The 24,614-nt window shown below is 40.6% G+C and overlaps 1 long non-coding RNA gene and 3 other non-coding genes across 7 annotated transcripts; 1 reads left to right on the forward strand and 3 right to left on the reverse strand.

Moving 5' to 3' along the window:
- Positions 1-6,148: 6,148 nt before the first annotated feature.
- LOC128630833 (uncharacterized) lies at positions 6,149-15,491 on the reverse strand. Of its 4 annotated transcripts, none has more exons than XR_008395063.1 (7): positions 14,310-15,321; positions 11,576-14,186; positions 11,351-11,485; positions 10,386-10,439; positions 10,159-10,274; positions 7,477-7,618; positions 6,149-6,360 (listed from the first exon to the last, which is right to left on the reverse strand). It is a non-coding gene; the product is annotated as an uncharacterized LOC128630833 (long non-coding RNA). The 4 variants fall into 4 exon arrangements; XR_008395064.1 differs by lacking the exon at positions 6,149-6,360 and adding an exon at positions 15,353-15,491 and having other exon boundaries at positions 6,726-7,618; positions 14,310-14,456; XR_008395065.1 differs by lacking the exon at positions 6,149-6,360 and having other exon boundaries at positions 6,725-7,618; positions 11,632-14,186.
- Positions 15,492-16,388: 897 nt separating this feature from the next.
- Positions 16,389-16,460, reverse strand: trnaw-cca (transfer RNA tryptophan (anticodon CCA)). The gene has a single exon. It is a non-coding gene; the product is annotated as a tRNA-Trp (tRNA).
- Positions 16,461-17,918: 1,458 nt separating this feature from the next.
- On the reverse strand, positions 17,919-17,990 carry trnaw-cca (transfer RNA tryptophan (anticodon CCA)). The gene has a single exon. It is a non-coding gene; the product is annotated as a tRNA-Trp (tRNA).
- A 1,095-nt stretch (positions 17,991-19,085) lies between these two features.
- Positions 19,086-19,158, forward strand: trnak-uuu (transfer RNA lysine (anticodon UUU)). Its single transcript has one exon. It is a non-coding gene; the product is annotated as a tRNA-Lys (tRNA).
- Positions 19,159-24,614: the final 5,456 nt, after the last annotated feature.

A 24,614-nucleotide genomic window follows, 5' to 3' on the forward strand; every position in this document is an offset into this window, starting at 1 on the left:
TTTAAACAACCAACACCTGCCTGACTGTACGAGTTATTTACATGAACCAGTCGCAGGAACGTCTTGCTATTAGGGATGTGAAAGTGATAATATCTTTTTGTACACAGCGTAATAGAACTGAGGCATCAGGAATCCCAAATATAGTAATGAGTGGGCAAGGATTTAAATCTACCCTGAGAATAGTGGACATGATGGTAAAGAAACCAGTCCAAAAACCATGGAGATCAGGGCAGAAGAAAAACATATGGCCAAGATGACAGGGAGAGCCATGGCATTTATCAGACTTGTCCTCTACTTCTGGATATATTACAGAAAGTCTCGACTTAGACAAATGGACTCTGTGTGAAACTTTGAACTGGATGAGTCCAAGACGAGCACAGGAAGTGGTAGACTGTATCCTACCAATAGCACGTTCCCAACACTCCTCACTTATCTGTACTCCTAACTCCATTTCCCACGCATTCTTAATTTTGGTACTTGCCTCACTACCTAACGCCAGAATGAAATCATAAATCCTAGAAATCATTCCTCTCTGATGTGGATTGAACCCACTCAACCCTGTCAAATGCTTTTTCAGCATCTAAAGAAATCCCAATCTCAGCCGAATGCTTTGAATAATTTAAAGAGCGTACGGGTATTGAAAAACAACTGATGTCCCTTTATAAAACCAGTTTGCTCTTCAGATATAAGGCATAACATTCTCTAAACGAGATACCAACACCTTTACATCTGCATTAAGCAGAGACAGCGGTCTATAAGAACCGCAGGAGGTTGGATCCTTACCCTCCTTAAGAAGGAGAGCTATAGTGGCTTGTGTCAGAGTTGGAGGCAAAGACCCACATTCCAAAGATTCGTTGAACACAGATAAAAGCAATGGAGCTAATTTTCCAATAGATGCTTTAAACAATTCAATCGGAACCCGTCCGGGCCAGGAGCTTTGTTACGCTGCAGTTTTAACTGAATTTCAAATTTCTTCAAGAGAGAGTGGGGAGTCCAGTTGCATGGCAGTATTCGAATCAATAACAGGGTTACAAAGGTCTTGAAGAAATGCATCCACTTTAGTATCGTCTGCAGGAAATCCAGATTTATAAAGTGAAGAGTAAAACCATTCAAAAGTAGCATTAATTTCCATGGGCTCTGTAGTGACAATATTATAAGTGTGTGCGTGCTAATCTTAAACAAACCTGTGCGTGTGCTGCGACGGGAAATACCGGTTTAAAGCGTGTTCGCGTTAAAGTCCACACTCACGAGCATCATAAACCAGTTTAAAAAATTAATAATAATTTCTGTTCCTTTAGTGAAAACTTTCAGAGCGTTTTAAATCTACACCAGCCTTTTGTAAATGTACAGAAAGTATATAATCCGTATATGTAAAATATTTAAATAAATAAAAAGCAGTGCTCGTGTTATTACAGGAGGTGACATTTTGTAGGAAAACGTGAATAGTGAACGCGCCTCGGGGACGTGCACTGTAGGGTTGACAAAAGGCCAAAAACGCTTTAACAAGAAGTTTCAGCTCCAGTTAAAGGAAAGTGCTGGACTCAAGTAGTTTTTTTTCCCCCTACAACGATTCCTAGATAACCGGTTTAGAGTGCAAGTAAAATATACTAACTTGTTGATTTGATCACATCACATTCCACAACACTGATTAAACCTGAGGTTCTGATTCTCACAGGCGCCTCTGTTACTGACTGTTTAATACTGTCTCAGTTCTGAGATTCATTTAATGTTCAGTCGAAGTGAATAAGTTTCATATTTAGTGTAAAATATTCGTGTAATCCACCTGTTTCTAAATTACAATATATAGCACATCTATCATGTGCACACTGAAAATTCAAGTGCCAGATGTTTCTAAAACGACACACAACCGTGTGTATATATGTATATTTTATATAAGTGTATATATGTATACAGGAAATCACACACACACCTCTACTGCATCCTCCAGGAAACACGTGAAGGAAACCTCACCTTTCCCAGCTTCTAATACACTCATTCATCTGCTTTAAATATACTTTTTTTCTACACATCCTCAATTCACAGCACCTGTTAATTCTTTATTTCCTTTTTTCTACATCACTCTCTCTCTCTCTCTACTAAACTAATTACACACAACCTCAGCTCACCCTTAAGATATAACCGTTAAGTAAAATTTTCCTTCAGCCATCAGAACAATACATTAACTCTGACGTGTTTGATACAATACATTAACTCTGACGTGTTCTTGCGGTTTTGTAAACATCGAGTATACGGACGCTCCGATCGCAGGCTTGATCTCGTATAGCTCGTATCTTTAACCCTGCAATTACACGGTTTTAAGCTAAATTAAGCTATTTAGATCGTCAACTCTGTACGAAACATTCCCAATAAAATCTTGGACAAATTCTATAACAAATTCATGCGCGTTCTCCGTTTTTGATCACACGATGCGGATTCTCTAATGATAGACGTGCGATTAAAGAAAATGACCACATCCTCAATCCTTTATATATACACCTATGGTGATTGGCTATAAGTGTAGGAAGTGCTTGATTTGAGCTGCAGCTGAGTTTTCTATTAGCGGAGGACGAACTTTAAACGTTAATATCGCAGTCGATCATGTTCATTTAATCGTGAACCGTCAGAATCGTAATCGTGATCGATATTCAATTAATTGTGCAGCACTAGTGCCACCTATATTATTTACCCATAGTAATGTGGGTTTTTTCTTCTACCTTGCTGTTTACATGGTAGTTTCTTAATCAAATTATGGTCTTAATTAGATTAAGAGTGGATTATAGTTGTCCATGTAAACGCAGTCAATAATCCACTCTTAATCTAATTAAGACCATAATTTGATTAAGAAACTACCATGTAAACAGCAACCTTAATCTAATTAAGGTCATAATCTAATTAAACACTAATCTAATTAAGACAGGTGGATTACTCCTGTTTTAATCGTATTATGGACGTGCATTACAGACATGTAAACACCTTAATCACATTATGAACATCGTGTGAGCATTTTCACCGCATTTTGCGACAGGACACGATCACACACGGCAGTTTTACGGCGAACAAGAGAATTCGGCTGTGTCCCAAACCAGGTCCACATCGCTCGACCACATGTCCTAGCGTGACAATCCCAGCTGAACAGAACAATTGCATCACAAAGGGTTCTGCTACGCGCTCCACGTTGAAACGAGTCCCATGCACCACTGGTTCCTTCAGCAGCCACGATAGGGTCTCACAGCCTGGTCTTCATTGTTTGTGGAGCATCCCCCACACAGTAAACAGTCCTTGGTAGAACTTTGGGAGATTGTGAAGTTTGTGAGAACTCAAGTCCATCAGCCACAAAGACTCAGCAGGACACAAATTCCGGCCTCGGGTCAATATGGTTCTGGCCAAGGGTCTCCAGACGAGGTCTCTGGGCCCAACAAGGAGCCTCTGAATAAACTGGAGTTGGAAGGCAGCGCCCCTGCTGGCGAGATGAAGGAGTCCCTGCCCTCCTTCCTCCTTGGGTAGAAAAAGTACACTCTGCAGGACCCAATGCAAACGGTCCCAGAAAAAGTCCACCAATACTGCTTGTATTTTAGCCAGCAGTTGTGCTGGAGGGTCTAAACATGCTAAGCGGTGCCACAGCATAGATGACACCAAGTTGTTAATCACAAGTGTGCAACCCCTGAAAGACATGTGTGGTAAGATCCATTTCCATTTATTTAGACGCCCTTCAACCTTCTCTAAAACATTGTCCCAATTTTTTCTCACAAAAGTATCATCACCAAGATAAACACCAAGATATTTTAAACCACATTTGTTCCAACTCAGACCAGCAGGTAAAACCAGTTTCTTGCTCAACTCATCGCCGAACGTTATCGCTTCACTTTTTCCCCAGTTAATTTTTGCAGAGGACACTACATCAAAATCTTCAATGTTTTCTACAAGGGTATTGATATCTTCTTGTTTCTTGCTGATGACAACAACATCATTGGCATAGGCAGATAATTTAAAAACCGTTTCACATCCAGGAAGGGTTACACCTGAAAGAAACCGTCTTAATCTGTGGCTCTATGGCCAAGGAGTACAGCATGCCAGATAATGAACAGCCTTGTCGGACTCCTCTCAGAACCTTAAATGGAGTGCTTAAACCACTGTTGATCTTTAAAATACTCTCAATGTCACTGTACAAGACTCGCACCATGTTTATAAAACCAGAGCTGAACCCGAACGCGTCTAGTGTTAGACACAAATACTGATGTTCAACCCTGTCAAAGGCCTTTTCCTGATCTAGAGAAATCAAGCAGAATTCACAGCCCAATGAATTGGAGAGGACCAAAACATCACGAATTAGGATGATGTTATCAGATATCAACCTGTTGGGTATACAATAAGTCTGATCGACATGAACGACATGCTCCATAACGTTTCTCAGCCTCATGGCCAACACCTTTGATAAAAGTTTGTAGTCAGTGCTGAGAAGAGCCACTGGTCGCCAGTTTTTGATCTCCTGTAAATCTCCTTTTTTAGGGAGAAGAGTAAGGATTGCTCTCCTGCAGCTCAGTGGTAGTTGCCCCTTGTTCAAACTGTCTCTGAGAACAAGCAGTAGATCCTCTCCGATCAGAGGCCAGAACACTTTATAAAAGTCCACAAGAAGACTGTCTTCCTGTGGACAGTTCACCAGTCCAATAGAATCTGTAGAACACATTAGCAATATTTCTGCTCTGTTTAGACCCAGAAAATATAAAATACTTACTTTAGTATGAAATTTCTGTCGAGTGTCTACCATGGGGGATGGGGGGGGGGGGGGGGGATTTACGGTCTGTGAACACGTGCTGATTACACGTGCAGGAAAAGCAACCCACATGTGCAACCCTGACCGAGTGAGAACGACTCAAACGATTCAAGAAGAGGATTCTGAATCGGCTCGTTTAAAGAATCATTACCAAGGCCGCTTATCCCATTTCGATGGTTTGAATGAGTGAACTGAATCAGTCGAACCGACTCTTCATCGCTCAGTAAACCAACCCCGACAAGGATTACAGGATTATTTAAAAACGTATTTATATTTTTGATGCATTTAAGCGAATGGGACACGAATGTACACTTCCAATACACTTATATTTTAAACACACACCTACATTAAGCATCGCATGTCAAACCTGTTCACAAGAATCTGCTGCAGCTGAACCAATCAGTGTGATTAGCATCAGATGCTCACAGACCAAAATGAGGCACGGACTTGAGAAGTGACTCAAGCAGCCTTTTTATTCACAAATCTCTCTCTCTCTCTCTCTCTCTCTCTCTCTCTCTCTCTCTCTCTCTCTCTCTCTCTCTCTCTCTCTCTCTCTCACACACACACACACACACACACACACACACACACGAGCACAATACTCGCTACAAAAAATAAGTTAACTCAAAAACGTGACAAAAATGACCTCAAAGTGTTTTTTGGTAAAGCAATGTTTTCTGTGGAGCAGTTTACCGCCTACAAATGCCTCCATGTTCACAATGCAACTCATCCAGCAGCAAATTATCAACAAATCTTAACAACAGACATTGAGAGTAATATCAAATACATATTAATACTGAGAGTAATATCAAATACATATTAATACTGAGAGTAATATCAAATACATATTAATATTGAGAGTAATATCAAATACATATTAATGTTGAGAGTAATATCAAATACATATTAATATTGAGAGTAATATCAAATACATATTAATACTGAGAGTAATATCAAATACATATTAATATTGAGAGTAATATCAAATACATATTAATATTGAGAGTAATATCAAATACATATTAATGTTGAGAGTAATATCAAATACATATTAATATTGAGTAATATCAAATACATATTAATATTGAGAGTAATATCAAATACATATTAATATTGAGTAATATCAAATACATATTAATATTGAGAGTAATATCAAATACATATTAATATTGAGTAATATCAAATACATATTAATATTGAGTAATATCAAATACATATTAATATTGAGTAATATCAAATACATATTAATATTGAGAGTAATATCAAATACATATTAATACTGAGAGTAATATCAAATACATATTAATATTGAGAGTAATATCAAATACATATTAATATTGAGTAATATCAAATACATATTAATACTGAGAGTAATATCAAATACATATTAATATTGAGAGTAATATCAAATACATATTAATACTGGGATTAATATCAAATACATATTAATATTGAGAGTAATATCAAATAAAATGAATGACCTGACTTGGACCCATCGAAGATGTCCACCGATGAAAAAGAGCACAGCCTTCTTGTGAAGGAAACTTAACGGCTTGCAGAAGTGACGTAAGCAGTGATGTAATTGGTTGCTAGGGAATACATTGTGTTGAACACGTGTGTGATTCCATATAAATAATTAAATGTTGAGCAAACTCATTTAAATAAGTCAGTACAACTAAATCAGCTATTAATTGGAACAACTGAATAAAATAAGTTGAACTTACTAAAGTCAAGAACTATTTTTTTTACAGTGGTAACTTTTACTTGTAGTAACCTTGTTTTCTTCTGTTGAGGTGTTAGTGCTGGTTGTCGTTTGGCTTTTGTAAATATTTGAGGTATGGTTCATGAAGCCAGAAAGTTCAGATATTAAACAAAAAATGTTCGGAGTCATATCTGCGATTTTGTTTATTTGCTACAAAGTAAAAAAAAAAAAAAATCCAGGTGAATGTAATTTTTTTCCCCATCAGGCACAAAAATTAATTGGGACCCATAAAGTCCACCATGATTTTTGTATTGTAATTGTAATTGTAAGTATTATTATTATTATTATTAGTAGTAGTAGTAGTAGTAGTAGTAGTAGTATTATTCCCTAAAACTGAGCGTGCAGACCAAACCATAAGGCCTAGAGAGCTGAAACTTTGAGGGAAGGTAGTAGCCCAGAGTACTACAGAGTTACAAAGTTTCGGCCCGATCGGCCAGATGGTGGCACTATAGTGAGAATGTTTAGAAAAATGGCCATAACTTTTGAACGTTTGTCACAGACACTGTCACAGTGTCTTACATGTATGGAATCCTTGGGACCAGACGAACAAAACGTATATCTCTGATTTCATTTCCGCCTATAAAAGTTTTCCACCATCTTGGAGTTTTTTGTAAAACCTACTTTTGCGAACTAGTCCTAGGTTTTTTGTCCAATCAAGACCAAACCAGTGCCAAATGATTCTATGGAGTCTCATTATCAAAAATAATATTAGAATAAAGAATTGATAATACGACAGAATTATTTATCCAAAACATCATTTATACACTTTCTAAATTTTTCTCTCTTTTTTTCTGACCCTGATGTCCTCTTGGCTCTCTCTCTGACCCTTCACCCCTGTGTGTGTGAGAGAGAGAGGGTAGATGAGAGTGGTGTGGGGCTCGTGGCTCAGTTTGAGGAGACTCGGTCATGTGTTTTCTGTAGGCTCAAGCACACGCACCCTCACCTCAGCCAGCATGTGCCTGGTCCAGTTCCGCCGGCAGGGAGTAGAGGGAAGTGCGAGGATCGGTGTGGAGAGCACGAATGGCGTCGTCGCCCTGAAGGCGTTTGATCAGACTGTGCCGTCCACCATAAGAGAGTTCTTGGAGCTGGGAGAGAAGGGCATAGAGTGTGCTCAGAGGTGGGGCAGACTTCATGGACTCACTTATATGTAATCTTTTGGCTGATATCCAAAACAGCTTTCAGTCCTTAAGGTTTAGATCAGGTTTAGCTGACTAAATTTAGTCTATAACTAACAACTAAATGACTGAAACATGATAAAACATTGTCCTGTTGTCTAAAGATCAATATTAGCTGTTAAAATGTACCTCCAGTAATCAATATCAGTTGGCCAACAAAATGTTCTTGGCATTGGTGTAAATCATGCTTTTAAAAAAAACTCACATTATAAGTACAGTCTTTATATTTATATTGATGATTCGGCTTTTGACAGTAAAAAAAAAATCCTCATTAATTAAACCTGTTAACATCTGTTTCATTTTTGACCTTATAATTGTATATCGGAATATGTATCAGATTTTTTAACTTGAAAAAAAATCTGTATCGGCCATCAGCAACACAAGACATACACTCGCTCACACAGGTGTGTCCAGGCTTGGTGTTGACGGTCAAATTTTGCCTATTACCCAATAACACTTAATATTTAACATAGAAACAGATACTCACATATTTTAACCAGTTGGAGGAAGAAAATAAGACACCAGCCGTGAGTGAGAAGAAGCAAAGGGTCCAAGTTTATTGTTCCACCACACGAGATCCACACCGTTAAGACCTCCCAAAAGTGATCCCAAAAAACCGGAGCTGAAGCTCCCCTATTTATACAGTTTTCTAAACCCAAACACCAATATGTTTAGAATTAGCTTCTCCAGGACACCATTACCTATGTGAATGAGCACTTTTGAGAGACCCTGTTCCCACAGAGTTTGCTGTTCCCAGGGACCCTTATCTCGCGGCTCTAGCCGTCCCCAGAGACAGTTATCTTGCGGCCCTAGCCGTCCCCAGCGACGGTTATCTTGCAGGTGCAGTACGGCCCGAATACCCTAATAAACGGCCCGTCTTGGTTCTCTCTTAAAAAATATACGACCTTCGTCTGTGTCACTTGTTGGCTCAAATTTAGCCTATTACCCAAAAACATTTAAAACTCAACTTAAAAGCCAATAAATACTCACATCTACCTCTGAGACCAGTTGGAGATGGAAAAAATACACCAGCCGTGAGTGAGAAGAAGCAAGGGTCCAGCTTTATTGTTCCATTCCACCACACGAGATCCACACCGATGAGAATTCTCAGAAGTGATCCCCCTACCCTGAGCTTAAGCTCCAGTATTTATACTGTATTTACACACTAGATAACCCATATGTTTCCAGAAAAGGCCTATTTCACTTACACATAGAATCAGAACCCAGGCATTTCTAATAACCCAGAAAATAAAAACCCAGCGTTTTGAATTACATAGAGAATCAGAAACCAGGATTCTCATTTACCTTAGGTGGTCAGAAACCAGGATTCTCAATTACCTAGGTAAATAAAATGACGTAGACAAGACGACTAAACAACCGGGAGGGACCTTGGTCTTATCGTTATCTCGGGGGGGCAGTTTGACCCAGCCACCCTTATAACTGGCTCCTCATGGTTCTTTCTTAAAATTAAGGCCTTCCTTGCGAGCCAAGAACCCTCACCATTTGAGTCATGAGTAAGTTTACATTTTCCTGTATTTCTAGTTTATAATTTATTTTCATATTTGCACTATATTTCTTATTTTATATATATTTATACTACTTGAAAAGCGGTTTACTGTACTTCCAACTTCTTAATATCATTACAGTTCTACTGTCCTGCATATCCTACTATTGTCTTTTTATAGTTTCTCTATTACTATAAGATATTATTAAAGTTATTCATGTGTGTGTATGAGAGCGAGAGAGTGTGTGTGTATGTTGTGTCTACTTGCCCGCCCTTGACTGTACGAGCGTGTGTGTGTGTGTATTAGCACTCCTCAGCTCAGCTCGTATACCTCTTTTTGGCTTTTTTTGACTACTACTGCTCTTAAAGATCTTTAAAGTGTAATTCCAATCCGTCAATGTCCGCCTAATCCCGCTTCTATGTGTCTAGGTGCCCGTTTTTTTCTTCTTCTCCCTTTTGCTGGATGCTAGGTCTCCCTTATGTTTATTTTATGACATTTTTTATCCACAACACAGTGGTAGTTAAAGAAGTCAGGGAAAGCATCGTCTTCCCTGCACTTGGCAATGAATCCATTTGCACTGCTCAACCATTGACTGATATCAATTTGCACACTGGAGCTGGGTTTTGTCAATGAATTCTTTAAAAGACTGAAAAATGTCCTCTCCCCACGATTTCGCTTGCTAGCCTTTAGCACTGGCGCGCTTGATCGCACACGTGTGGTGAGAGAAAAGACGAGCTCTCAGACTGGCTGCCCTGTACGTCAACTAACTACGTCAACTAGCGATCTACCTGCACTTCCTTTGCGATCGACCAGTCGATCGCGATCGACATATTGGGCACCCCTGCTGTATATATTTTGACCTGAAGAAAAAAGCCTCTTTATACACATATGCTGTTAAACTACAACTGCTCTACTCGTGTGTGTGTGTGTGTGTGTGTGTGTTACCTGCACTATGAATTTCTGTGCGTGCGTGCTGGTGTAGTCAGAGGGAAAAGTTTCGCTGATGTGCATGTTGAATTGTGACACTCAATTCTTTAGATCCTCAAACAACTCAGCCACCTCTAACACGCACACACCAGAAATGATAGTTAGGGATCTGTGTCGAGAAGTGTGTGTATAGATGTGTGCGAGTGAGTGAGTGAGTGAGTGAGTGAGTGAGTGAGAGTCATAACCTCTTGTATCCGTTTGATCTGAATGCAGTTCTCTTTGCCCCACTCCAGCTCATCCTAAAACACACACACACATCAGTACCACTTTATTTATTTCTATAATCCAACACGTTATAATTCAACATAACTGTCACGATCTCCTGCCTCCCATACGCCGTGTACCAGTTTAATCTATTTCCTTATTTGGTCAGTGCTTTCTGTTCTTATTTCGATGTCCTCTCTCTGACTGGTTCCTATTTCTTAAATTGTGCACTCTATCTGTACACTACACACTTGACCATCGAACATCTGGATATTTGAAGAGCACACACACACACACACACACACACACACACACACACACACACACACACACACACACACACACAAACACAACCTGCGTGAAGTTGGACCCCCCACCAACACAAAACATCGGCAGAATAGTTTGTGCCGTAAAAATTTTCGTTTGTGCTGCTTCAGTTCAGTTCTTAAAAGAATATTTATAGGTCATTCTGGGGTCACTCGAACCCCCCACATGCTCCAAATTCACCCCAAATGGTCTCAATAATAATAATAATAATAATAATAATAATAATAATAATAATAATTCAAAAGAAGAGAACTATAGCGCCTTAACCCACACTGCGCATGCGCGAAACCAGATGACTCAGCCATTAAACTAGTAAAAGAGCTCTAATTAGCCAGTGAAGCTAAATGTCGTTCTGCCACGTCCACTTATAAAAGTAAATCATGCAGTATTCTCAGACTGGGCAGTTATTGACAGAGTGAATTCATCGTTTTAAATAGAATCAAAAATAACATCGACCTATTTGCTAATCACATTTCGAATAGCTTGCTCATTAATTACACTGCGCATGCGTGGACTGGACTGCCTCCTCAAAAGCTAGCACCGCTAGTATATTTGTATAATATTAACATTAATACTGAACCAGAGTGAATAAAAAAAGTTTTAAAATGTTATTTCTCACTTCTCCTCCTCTTGTTCTTCTTCTCCGTGCGGGTGTGAGTTATCTTTGGTCGGTTCCTCGGTGATTCGGTCATTAGTGAACCGAGCTCCGAGAGTGAATCAGTGCGCCGTCACCGCCTGCTTCATACTGATACACCTGAAACACAGGTGTTAACACCGTTAACTACACACATACACACAATACAGAACAGAACGGATTCGGTTACACAGAACCGAATAAACTCACTTTAGTTTGGGTCCAAACGGGCCAGAACTAACACTAACACCGCTTTCTGCTCCTACCTTCGACTTCTCGCGCTCGTGGTGACGTCACCAACGTAACGGACGTTGACGTAAATTTGAATCTTTGAGGAGAAAATAAAATAAAATAAACCCAAATATTATTTCATAAAAAGCTTCATTATTCTCTTCTTCTTAAACACGATAGAGGATAAGATATACAAATACATAAAAAAAAACAGCTTTATCATTATTTTAAATCAAATCCACTTTAAAAGTGCTCCTTTCTAATTACATTTTAATTAAAAATATACTTCATCTTACTCTTGTTTAATTAAATTTTTTAAATTAATATTTAATTCATCGATGATTGTAGACGTTTTGAGGTTTCACGTTCTTTGTGCTTTATTATCATAAATATACACTTTGTTTAAACTTTTGAGTTTGGACACAAAATGTAAACATTCCTCATGAATCCAGAACATTCATTTGTTTATTATTTAGAAAGTAATAATTAAACAGCTGAATAAAATGATCAGATTAATCACTTGCAACATTTAGGATATGAATTTCTTGTATTGAGAGAGGTTTTTAATTATACACAGATATAAATAGATGTTGTTTATTTGTAGTTTTCATATTTGACTCAGTACATTACACCACATTTATTTAATCAACTATTTATCAAGTTTTTTCAATATTGAACTGAATGATTGTTCAATATCAATAAAAATCTTCAAATAATCTATCAACACCATCAATACATCTCATCAGTAAATAAAAATCTACATTTATCCAGCTGATCTATTGACTGGTTTATTGAAAGTTTTACAGCTTCGGCAGGTAAAGAAGCCGTGGCTTTAATCTGATCTTCTGATTTCTAATGATAATTAAATGACAAAATACAGAATTAAAGAATATCTTTATTTAAATTCAAAATCACGAATCATTTAAAAATATGGACTACAAGTCATTTCTACAAGTGTTCATACAGACAGAAAGACCAGAGATGAAACGGATTTAACAGATACAGGACAATTAGGACAAGGAAAGTGAGAGAACTAGAATTATCATTTTTTTATTATTTTTTTTTTTTTAAATTACAACTGTGTTCAAGATCACAGCAAAAAGACAGTAGAGGAAACAAAGGGAAAAAATATTTCACATTTCCTGTTTAAATTCAACAGTAAGACATCATGACTTTTTGAAACCGGTCGTTACATTTTTGAGTCAAACGGAGCAGGTAGTGATGAAGAAGCTGCCTCGAAATATCATTTCTTTTCCTCGAAGAGTAAAAAAAAAAAAAAAAAAAACATGAAATCCTAAATGCATGAAAAATAAACTATGTACATTTTATGTCTAATTACAGTGAACCCTACGGAGAGTGAAGCTCACAGAGGCGAAGTGTTCACGCTACAGCAAATTTCACCGGTTGACGCTAAACTCGCTCACTTAGAAGGTGCGTTTCTCTGTCCCGGGATATTCCTAGCACTGTGTGAAAGCTCCTGAGATGTCCAGCATGGAGACGTGTGTGTATGTTGATGTGTACACAGTACCAATGGTCAGGATGTACTGTTGTGTCCGAGTTTCTCGTTCTCCTGAAAAACACACGTGCGCGCACGCACACACATACACACACACACACACACACACACACACACACAATGGAATTGTAAAGCAAAACATTGGAATATATATCTTAATCACATCTCATAGTCCTTTTATAGAGTCTGAATCAGTTTGACTGATTCATTTCGAGTTTATTCAGAGTCGAATCACTTTCTAGTGAGAATCAAATACTCATCTCAGTCTAGTTCGTTTGGAAGTGTGCGACTCTCACTAGAAAATTATTAGACTCCGAATCGTCTCGAAACGAATCAAAACCGATTCAGACTGGACAAATGGACTAATAGAAGAGAAAGAGCAACAGGAAAGAGGACAGCCTTCCTGCTGAAAGCAAACCGGATCAGAATCTTACATTAGATTATTTTCTATATTTTTATTTTAAATCAGTTGTGTTGTTTTTCTTCTTTCTGCACTCGATTAAGGAAACACAGCAATGATAAATAAATAAATAAATTTATCTGTCCAGCTTCCTCCTCTTCGTCCCCCAGAATGACGTGTGGGTGACGGATTGACGGATTTAAAAAAAGATGTCTGGGCAAACTGTGACCTCCTAGAGTTAAAAGTGAGCATCCAAGGAAATTTTATGTGTTAACTGCACTACATTCTGCAGTCACAGCACCAGAAAAAATATGTCCATCTACTGTACATGTTAACACACAAAAAAAGCTTTTGAGTATTAGTTACCCTGTCTTACTGTACAAGGCACCTGCAAATAATAAAGCAAGTAAATAAAAGTTCATCTATCATTTCACTTCCACTAATCAGTCTTTTTACCAGTCTAAAAATAAAAAGACTAAAAAGAAACAGACTTAGCAAGAAGAACTGAAGATATGTGGATGATGATGTCTCAGTTCCACCGCAGCTTCAACAGCCCTGGATCTTCTCCTTTAAAGCTTGGAGAAGGGCACGTCTTTCGGACTCTTCTTTTCCAGGGCTGCCTGCGCTGACTTCATAAGATCCTGTGTCTGCAACATGTTCATGTTCCAAGTAGCCTGGAGACGCAGAGGAGATATCTCAGATTTCGACCGCTCTACTTTGTGTTTGTGGCCATACTGTGTGTGCATGGGTCTACCTTGAGGCTAAAAATGCTTTTCATGTCTTAAGCAGGTTCTTACCATGTAGTCTAGGCTCTCAGTCACACTGTGGTCTCAGGAGTAGAGGAGGTTGATTTTGGTTCCTTGGACAGCGACGCGACTCCGGCCTGCAATCTCACCTGCTATTTCCAGAGCTCCAGCAATCATGGACTATCAGGGAACACACGACTGCAGAGATGAAGAACAGAACACACACTTGCCTTCATTTATACTAAATAATAAAGCTACATGAAAAAAATACATGGTACAACCCAAAGTCACATTCTTCTGTTATCATTCCATATCTTCCATGTGTCAGTCCAGAATTTCACCTTTTTGTGATCACAGAAATTAACGCAAAATCAAGAAACTCCACAATATTCAGAGGAGCTTCCACTTTTTCAAAGTTACTGCAGATTTGGGCCAAAACATGTCATGACACGTCATCACCACAACAGGCCTTCAGCACAGGTTACTCTACTTCCTGAACAAGTGCGGACCCGGATACAAGTTACGTTCACATTCATGGGACAATTCACATTCACAGTTCCATTGTAACTGAACTCGGACCACCTTCTACAGGTAGTCTCGGGTTCGGTACCGCAGTGCACTTCCCAGTCCACATTACGACGGTCACATTACCAACTTTTCATGCAAACTGCTCTGTGTTGGACTAAACATCCAGTGGGAAAGCCCACTAGAAGAGCTACACTGCAGAATTTTTCTGTCTAAAAATGAACAAATTTCAGGTTTTGTAGCTCTTCTTTGATAAATGACAAGATGGTAATATCATAAAATAGTTCATCATAAAACTTTGTATTAAAACCAGACATCTGATGCTCACTGTGGTTTATTTAATCTTCAACAAACTGCAAATGTAAATAATTGTTCAGAGTGTGCCCTGATCAGATCCACAAAAAAAAAAAAACTTAGTAATTCAGTCTCCTGCAGCTAAAAGCCCCAGTAAAAGATAACTCTCTGATGGTTAAAGCTTTGCAGGAAAAGTGACAGCAAACAATATGGATGGAACTTCCCAGAGATGTGGTGAGTGTATGAGATGATGGTACTTAACACTCCCAACAGACCTGCTTCCACACAAACGCCATGCACTGTCACCACCACGGGCTTTGGGCACTGCAGACACATCAAACACAAAGTTCAGTTTATATACCACAATGTATTACTCTAATAGGTTATTGATTGTACAAATACTACATGCATGTAGAACCCCTAAATTTATGTAAGGCATAAACATACGGTTATAGGAAAACAGTCAACGATCCAATGAAGTGGAGTGACCGTTATCACCCTAAGGTAGAACTGCACATTCTGAAGTGTTTTATTCCCCTTATACCACAGCAAGTTGTCAACAAGCGCATTTCGTTATTAATTAAAGAAGATCATGTCATACACATTAATCTATTTTAAAGGCTGATCGACAGTGGATCTTACAGATGCCGATAACCAAGTCGGGTAGCACCTACTAATAACCGATTACTACTGAATGAAAATATAACACTCAGTGGAAAAGTTAAGTTCACTTTATTACAAAAATAAACAGTACTGACCGTACCATGAAAATGTACTGCACTTTTTCTAATGAAATATATATATATATATATATATATATATATATATATATATATATATATATATATATATATATATACATATATATATATATAAATATATATATATATATATATATATATATATATATATATTTATATATATATATATATATATATATATATATATATATATATATATATATAGCATCAGACTTTTAATCTGAGGGTCCAGGGTTGAAGTCCCTGTTTGGGTGTTGTAGTACCCTCCAGATCCTCTGAGAGGTCCAGTGAAACCATCTAAGGTGCCTCTTTCCAGCATGTTTTTGGTTTGTTCAGCAAGCAAAATGGGCAAACTAAGGGTAAACATTCAGCAGGTTGTCAAGTTACTAATGGTTACTAGGTGAGAGTGTTGCTACCTAAGCTTTGTTACCTTTTAGCATGAAGTTGACAAAGACATGGGTGGTCATCATAGAGATTGGAGTCCATATAACAGCATCCTTATTAGACTGCGCAGAAAATCATGGGTCTGTGTGAAAAAGAGCACACTGAATGACCCCGACGTGATTTGAACACGCAACCTTCTGATCTGGAGTCAGACGCGCTACCGTTGCGCCACGAGGTCCAAGCACAAAAACTACAACGCACCATGGTGCAATGCATACTTGTTCATCTTTGTGGCGCTCAAGACGCATTGGAACTCGGAGACAGGTGGTGGGCTGTGACTGTTGCGACTAGTGTCTGACATCTGGGCAAGAGCTCTTTCAGAGGACAAGGCACGAGCCCTTTAAAGGGATAACCTGCCAGGTTTCCCTTCCCTGGACATTAAGGGAGATTTTCAAGATCAAATGGTAGATCTCACCCCAGTGCGTGAGAGTGAAGCGTGGACAACTTATACCTGAAGCGCAACTCAGGGACTCAACTGCCTATGCGATAGAACCATGGTTCAGCCTCCTTCTGGGTAACTTCACACATTTACCATTTGTACGAGGCCTTTGTGTCATTATACGTGTCAGACGATGGGCAATCAGTGGCAAAGGTGGCGTAAACCTGCTTTTTGCGAGGCACACAGAGCCAAGATTACACGTCAGTTTGTGGTGTGGAATTAACGTGTTTGTTAGAAATTTTGGTCTCCTTGTGCAGAAAAGCCAAGTTTAATTAAAACTGCTGATGCTATTCTACTTGTTCCTATACCATGACACGAAGGCATTCCTTGAACCAAGACAAGCCTCCAGAGTGAGCCTTACGAATAAGAGTTATGCTGGTAACGATTTCCAAGCGACATGCTGGTCAAAAGTGTGCTAGTTGTAAACAAAAATACGAACAAGGTCGTTAAACAGAAAGCACTGGGGTTAAGTTGATCTCAACTTAGAAACTGGCCAACATAATAGATGGGACCAAAGTTCAACATTCTCTTGGTTAACGTCACCATTTTACAGGTTTCACAAGAACCTTGTCTCTTTGTATGTCTCAGACTGCAGGCAGTCAGTGGGTAAAGAAGTATGAAGGACAGAGCCGTGGTTGAACCCTGTTGGTTTGTATCCTTGAATAGTGGTGCTGAGCTGTGTTGATAGTTTGTAGAAAGCCATGAGAACCAGCTGGGGTGGGCCCTTTCCAAGCCAAGGGCTGAGCACCATTTATGTCTGTGAGAACCGTTGAACTAGAGCGTCCACAGGCCTGACCTACAAGCTCGAGGGTAAAGTGCGCTCTCGCTCCTCGTGCCCAGATAGCTCAGTCGGTAGAGCATCAGACTTTTAATCTGAGGGTCCAGGGTTCAAGTCCCTGTTTGGATGTTGTAGTACCCTCCAGATCCTCTGAGAGGTCCCGTGAAACCATCTAAGGTGCTGCTTTCCAGCATGTTTTGTTCAGCAAGCAAAATGGGCAAACTAAGGGTAAACATTCAGCAGGTTGTCAAGTTACTAATGGTTACTAGGTGAGAGTGTTGCTACCTAAGCTTTGTTACCTTTTAGCATGAAGTTGACAAAGACATGGGTGGTCATCATAGAGATTGGAGTCCACATAACAGCATCCTTATTAGACTGCGCAGAAAATCATGGGTCTGTGTGAAAAAGAGCACACTGAATGACCCCGACATGATTTGAACACGCAACCTTCTGATCTGGAGTCAGACGCGCTACCGTTGCGCCACGAGGTCCAAGCGCAAAAACTACAGCGCACCATGGTGCAATGCATACTTGTTCATCTTTGTGGCGCTCAAGACGCATTGGAACTCGGAGACAGGTGGTGGGCTGTGACTGTTGCGACTAGTGTCTGACATCTGGGCAAGAGCTCTTTCAGAGGACAAGGCACGAGCCCTTTAAAGGGATAACCTGCCAGGTTTCCCTTCCCTGGACATTAAGGGAGATTTTCAAGATCAAATGGTAGATCTCACCCCAGTGCGTGAGAGTGAAGCGTGGACAACTTATACCTGAAGCGCAACTCAGGGACTCAACTGCCTATGCGATAGAACCATGGTTCAGCCTCCTTCTGGGTAACTTCACACATTTACCATTTGTACGAGGCCTTTGTGTCATTATACGTGTCAGACGATGGGCAATCAGTGGCAAAGGTGGCGTAAACCTGCTTTTTGCGAGGCATACAGAGCCAAGATTACACGTCAGTTTGTGGTGTGGAATTAACGTGTTTGTTAGAAATTTTGGTCTCCTTGTGCAGAAAAGCCAAGTTTAATTAAAACTGCTGATGCTATTCTACTTGTTCCTATACCATGACACGAAGGCATTCCTTGAACCAAGACAAGCCTCCAGAGTGAGCCTTACGAATAAGAGTTATGCTGGTAACGATTTCCAAGCGACATGCTGGTCAAAAGTGTGCTAGTTGTAAACAAAAATACGAACAAGGTCGTTAAACAGAAAGCACTGGGGTTAAGTTGATCTCAACTTAGAAACTGGCCAACATAATAGATGGGACCAAAGTTCAACATTCTCTTGGTTAACGTCACCATTTTACAGGTTTCACAAGAACCTTGTCTCTTTGTATGTCTCAGACTGCAGGCAGTCAGTGGGTAAAGAAGTATGAAGGACAGAGCCGTGGTTGAACCCTGTTGGTTTGTATCCTTGAATAGTGGTGCTGAGCTGTGTTGATAGTTTGTAGAAAGCCATGAGAACCAGCTGGGGTGGGCCCTTTCCAAGCCAAGGGCTGAGCACCATTTATGTCTGTGAGAACCGTTGAACTAGAGCGTCCACAGGCCTGACCTACAAGCTCGAGGGTAAAGTGCGCTCTAGCTCCTCGTGCCCAGATAGCTCAGTCGGTAGAGCATCAGACTTTTAATCTGAGGGTCCAGGGTTCAAGTCCCTGTTTGGGTGTTGTAGTACCCTCCAGATCCTCTGAGAGGTCCCGTGAAACCATCTAAGGTGCCGCTTTCCAGCATGTTTTGTTCAGCAAGCAAAATGGGCAAACTAAGGGTAAACATTCAGCAGGTTGTCAAGTTACTAATGGTTACTAGGTGAGAGTGTTGCTACCTAAGCTTTGTTACCTTTTAGCATGAAGTTGACAAAGACATGGGTGGTCATCATAGAGATTGGAGTCCATATAACAGCATCCTTATTAGACTGCGCAGAAAATCATGGGTCTGTGTGAAAAAGAGCACATTGAATGACCCCGACGTGATTTGAACCTTCTGATCTGGAGTCAGACGCACTTCCGTTGCGCCACGAGGTCCCAGCTCGAAGCCTATAGCGCATCATGGTGCAAGGCATACTTGTTCATCGGCGTGGCGATCAAGACGCATTGGAACTCGGAGACAGGTGGTGGGCTGTGACTGTTGCGACTAGTGTCTGACATCTGGGCAAGAGCTCTTTCAGAGGACAAGGCACGAGCCCTTTAAAGGGATAACCTGCCAGGTTTCCCTTCCCTGGACATTAAGGGAGATTTTCAAGATCAAATGGTAGATCTCACCCCAGTGCGTGAGAGTGAAGCGTGGACAACTTATACCTGAAGCGCAACTCAGGGACTCAACTGCCTATGCGATAGAACCATGGTTCAGCCTCCTTCTGGGTAACTTCACACATTTACCATTTGTACGAGGCCTTTGTGTCATTATACGTGTCAGACGATGGGCAATCAGTGGCAAAGGTGGCGTAAACCTGCTTTTTGCGAGGCACACAGAGCCAAGATTACACGTCAGTTTGTGGTGTGGAATTAACGTGTTTGTTAGAAATTTTGGTCTCCTTGTGCAGAAAAGCCAAGTTTAATTAAAACTGCTGATGCTATTCTACTTGTTCCTATACCATGACACGAAGGCATTCCTTGAACCAAGACAAGCCTCCAGAGTGAGCCTTACGAATAAGAGTTATGCTGGTAACGATTTCCAAGCGACATGCTGGTCAAAAGTGTGCTAGTTGTAAACAAAAATACGAACAAGGTCGTTAAACAGAAAGCACTGGGGTTAAGTTGATCTCAACTTAGAAACTGGCCAACATAATAGATGGGACCAAAGTTCAACATTCTCTTGGTTAACGTCACCATTTTACAGGTTTCACAAGAACCTTGTCTCTTTGTATGTCTCAGACTGCAGGCAGTCAGTGGGTAAAGAAGTATGAAGGACAGAGCCGTGGTTGAACCCTGTTGGTTTGTATCCTTGAATAGTGGTGCTGAGCTGTGTTAATAGTTTGTAGAAAGCCATGAGAACCAGCTGGGGTGGGCCCTTTCCAAGCCAAGGGCTGAGCACCATTTATGTCTGTGAGAACCGTTGAACTAGAGCGTCCACAGGCCTGACCTACAAGCTCGAGGGTAAAGTGCACTCTCACTCCTCGAGCCCAGATAGATCAGTCGGTAGAGCATCAGACTTTTAATCTGAGGGTCCAGGGTTCAAGTCCCTGTTTGGGTGTTGTAGTACCCTCCATATCTTCTGAGAGGACCAGTGAAGCCATCTAAGGTGCCTCTTTCCAGCATGTTTTGTTCAGCAAGCAAAATGGGCAAACTAAGGGTAAACATTCAGCAGGTTGTCAAGTTACTAATGGTTACTAGGTGAGAGTGTTGCTACCTAAGCTTTGTTACCTTTTAGCATGAAGTTGACAAAGACATGGGAGGTCATCATAGAGATTGGAGTCCATATAACAGCATCCTTATTAGACTGCGCAGAAAATCATGGGTCTGTGTGAAAAAGAGCACATTGAATGACCCCGACGTGATTTGAACCTTCTGATCTGGAGTCAGACGCACTTCCGTTGCGCCACGAGGTCCCAGCTCGAAGCCTATAGCGCATCATGGTGCAAGGCATACTTGTTCATCGGCGTGGCGATCAAGACGCATTGGAACTCGGAGACAGGTGGTGGGCTGTGACTGTTGCGACTAGTGTCTGACATCTGGGCAAGAGCTCTTTCAGAGGACAAGGCACGAGCCCTTTAAAGGGATAACCTGCCAGGTTTCCCTTCCCTGGACATTAAGGGAGATTTTCAAGATCAAATGGTAGATCTCACCCCAGTGCATTGAATGACCCCGACGTAATTTGAACACGCAACCTTCTGATCTGGATTCAGACACGCTACCATCTGTCTGTCTGTCTGTCATAAATAAATAAATAAATAAATAAATACAAAACACACACACACACACACACTCACTATGAATAAATATTAAAGTAAATAAAAAGATGTACAGTATTTCACAGTGAGAACTCCCCTCACATTTTTGTAAATATTTGATGATATCTTTTCATGTGACAACACTGAAGAAATGACACTTTGCTACAGTGTAAAGTAGTGAGTGTACAGCTTGTGTAACAGTGTAAATTTGCTGTCCCCTCAAAATAACTCAACACACATTAATGTCTAAACCGCTGGCAACAAAAGTGAGTACACCCCCAAGTAAAAATGTCCAAATCGGGCCCAATTAGCCATTTTCCCTCCCCGGTATCATGTGACTTGTTAGTGTTACAAGGTCTCAGGTGTGAATGGGGAGCAGGTGTGTAAAATTTGGTGTCATCACTCTCACACTCCCTCATACTGGTCACTGGAAGTTCGACATGGCACCTCAAGGCAAAGAACTCTCTGAGGATCTGAAAAAAAAGAATTCTTGCTCTACATAAAAATGGCCTAGGCTTTAAGAAGATTACCAAGACCCTGACACTGAGCTGCAGAACGGTGGCCAAGACCATACAGCGGTTTAACAGGACAGGTTCCACTCAGAACAGGCCTCGCCATGGTCGACCAAAGAAGAAGTTGAGTGCACGTGCTCAGCGTCATATCCAGAGGTTGTCTTTGGGAAATAGTGCTGCCAGCATTGCTGCAAAGGTTGAAGGGGTGGGGGGTCAGCCTGGGCTTTGGACACTGCAGACACAAACACAAAATCAAGTTTATATACGACAATGTATTACTCGAATAGGTTATTGATTGTGCAGATACTATATGCATGTAGAACCCCTACATGCTTTGCGTTTAATATGTATTATGTAAGGAATAAACATGCGGTTAAACGAGCTTCATTTTGGTAAAATTCAAACATTCAACATTCAAAGATGGGGGGGGGGGGGGTGGCTACAGAAATCATTTGTTGCCTCAGCTGGTAAATACAGTAGCAAATGTACCAGGTCATAAATTGGCTAACGTATTGGAGAGACAATCCAAAGTGTTCAAAGAAGAGTTGGGTCCACTACTGGAGAGAGAGCTCCAGAAGCTGGTGGAAGACAAGATCATTGAACCAATGCAGTTTGCAGAGTGGGCAGCTCCCATTGTTCCAGTCAGAAAACTGATGGTTCTACCCCAATTTGTAGGGATTATAAATTCGCAGTAAATCCAGCTCTAGTGTGGAGCAGTATCCAATTCCCAAGGTAGAAGATTTATTTGCTCAGTCGGCAGGAGGAAAGAATTTCCCAACTGGACATGACCCATGCGCATCAGAAGATAATACTGTACAAAAATTCCAATAAGTACGTTACAATCAACATGCACAAGGGATTATGTACTTACAACAGGCCACCATTTGGAGTTGCTTCAAGTCCAGCGATCTTCCAGCACACAATAGAAGGGATTCTGCAAGACATCACACGCGTCACAGTTTATCTGGATTGCATTCTAGTCTCAGGGGCTAATGAACATCTGCAGAACTTGGATGAGGTACTAAGTAGGATAGAAAAGAGTGGACTGAGGCAAAGAAGGAGCAAGTGCGAGTCCTTGGGAGAAGTAGAGATATTTTTAGGTCACAAAATTAATGCCATAGGATTACAGTCGAAAGACAGGTCCTATATTATGTTTGAGACAGCTGGCATTGTAGCCGTGAAATCAGCTAACATTATGCTCCATGTAATGTTTGCGATATCCAGTTATTTGTTAAACGCTAACGCATTGCAATGTTATAAACTACCTCCTAATGGACCACCATGCATCTCCATTCAGCCCATGTCCTGTCAGCTAAATGTAGCCTCATGTCACTAATAATTATTCACATGTTCATGCTTTTAATAAATCTTTTTATCCTGACACCGTATCAGTGAATTTAAACTAATGCCTGCATTCAGAGTATAAGGGGGGTGTGTGCGTTCAGGAGTGCACCTTAGCACTTATTAGTCATGGTCAGACAGTGTTTGAACGAACTCTCACTCTCACTCTCACTCTCTCTCTCACTCTCTCTCTCTCTCACTCTCTCTCTCACTCTCTCTGCCAGAGGAGGATGCCCTCCAGGAGTTTTTAATTTTATAGTGTTTTTTTTTGATTCTCTGGGTTTTTTAAAAAAAAATAAAAATCACACCATGGTACTGAGCATGTTTACTTTTGGTGGTATCGTTACCAACGACTAGATTTTTGGTATCATGACATCCCTAATATGTAAGGAAATAGGATGAACTCTGCATACAGGGAAGCTTAGTTTTATGGGGGACTCGCGTAGTGGTTCCACCTCCGCGGCGTGCAGCTCTTCTAAGACATCTACACGAAACCCATCCGGGAATTACCAGGATGAAAGGCCTGGTGCGTAGCTATATGTGGTTGCCACACTTGGATGCAGAGGTGGAAGCATTGGTCAAATCGTGTGCAGTCTGTCAGGAAAACAGAAACGCTCCGGAAAACGCGCCACTGCATGCGTGAGAGATACCAGAGCAACCATGGAGAAGGATTCACATTGATTACGGTGCACCGTGGATGAGTAGAATGTTCTTGATCGTGGTAGAAGCATTCTCAAAATGGATAGAGGCTTATCTGTTAATCAAGTCTACATCCACAATTACCATTCAGTGCTTAAGACAAACCTTTAGCCAACACAGGATACCAGAAGTAGTGATGTCAGACCATAGCAGTTTTTTTGTTTTTTTTACCAGTGCTGAATTCCAAGAGTTTATGGAAAGAAACGGAATTAAACACAAGCACAGCACCCTACCATGCATCTTCCAGTGGTCTGGCTGAAAGGGCCGTTCAAACATTCAAAACCCTGATGAAAAGAGTGCTGGAGAGTCCATTGAAAAAGCTAGGCAAAGTGCTGTTCAGTTACCGAACGACGCCACAGTCGACCACTGGCAAATCAGCCGCTAATCAGCTGTGTGGAAGGAAACTGGTCTACACAGGGTCTCATTGAGATACAAATAATTGAGAAAAATGGTACCATGACCAACATGCAAAGGAAAGATATCTCGTGGTGGGTGACCCAGTGTATACTAGGAACTTCAGCTCTGGACCTACTTTTATTCCAGGAACAGTTCAGAAAAAGACTGGTCCTGTATGGTGCACAGTAGCATTGGGAAGTGGGCAAGTAGTGCACTGACATATTGATCAGGTGAGAGATGGGCACAATGCAACATCCGTAGCACCAGAGTTGTAAGACACTTCACGGC

This window comes from Ictalurus punctatus, unplaced genomic scaffold (genome assembly GCF_001660625.3).
Source record: "Ictalurus punctatus breed USDA103 unplaced genomic scaffold, Coco_2.0 Super-Scaffold_100068, whole genome shotgun sequence".
Lineage (NCBI taxonomy): Eukaryota > Metazoa > Chordata > Actinopteri > Siluriformes > Ictaluridae > Ictalurus > Ictalurus punctatus.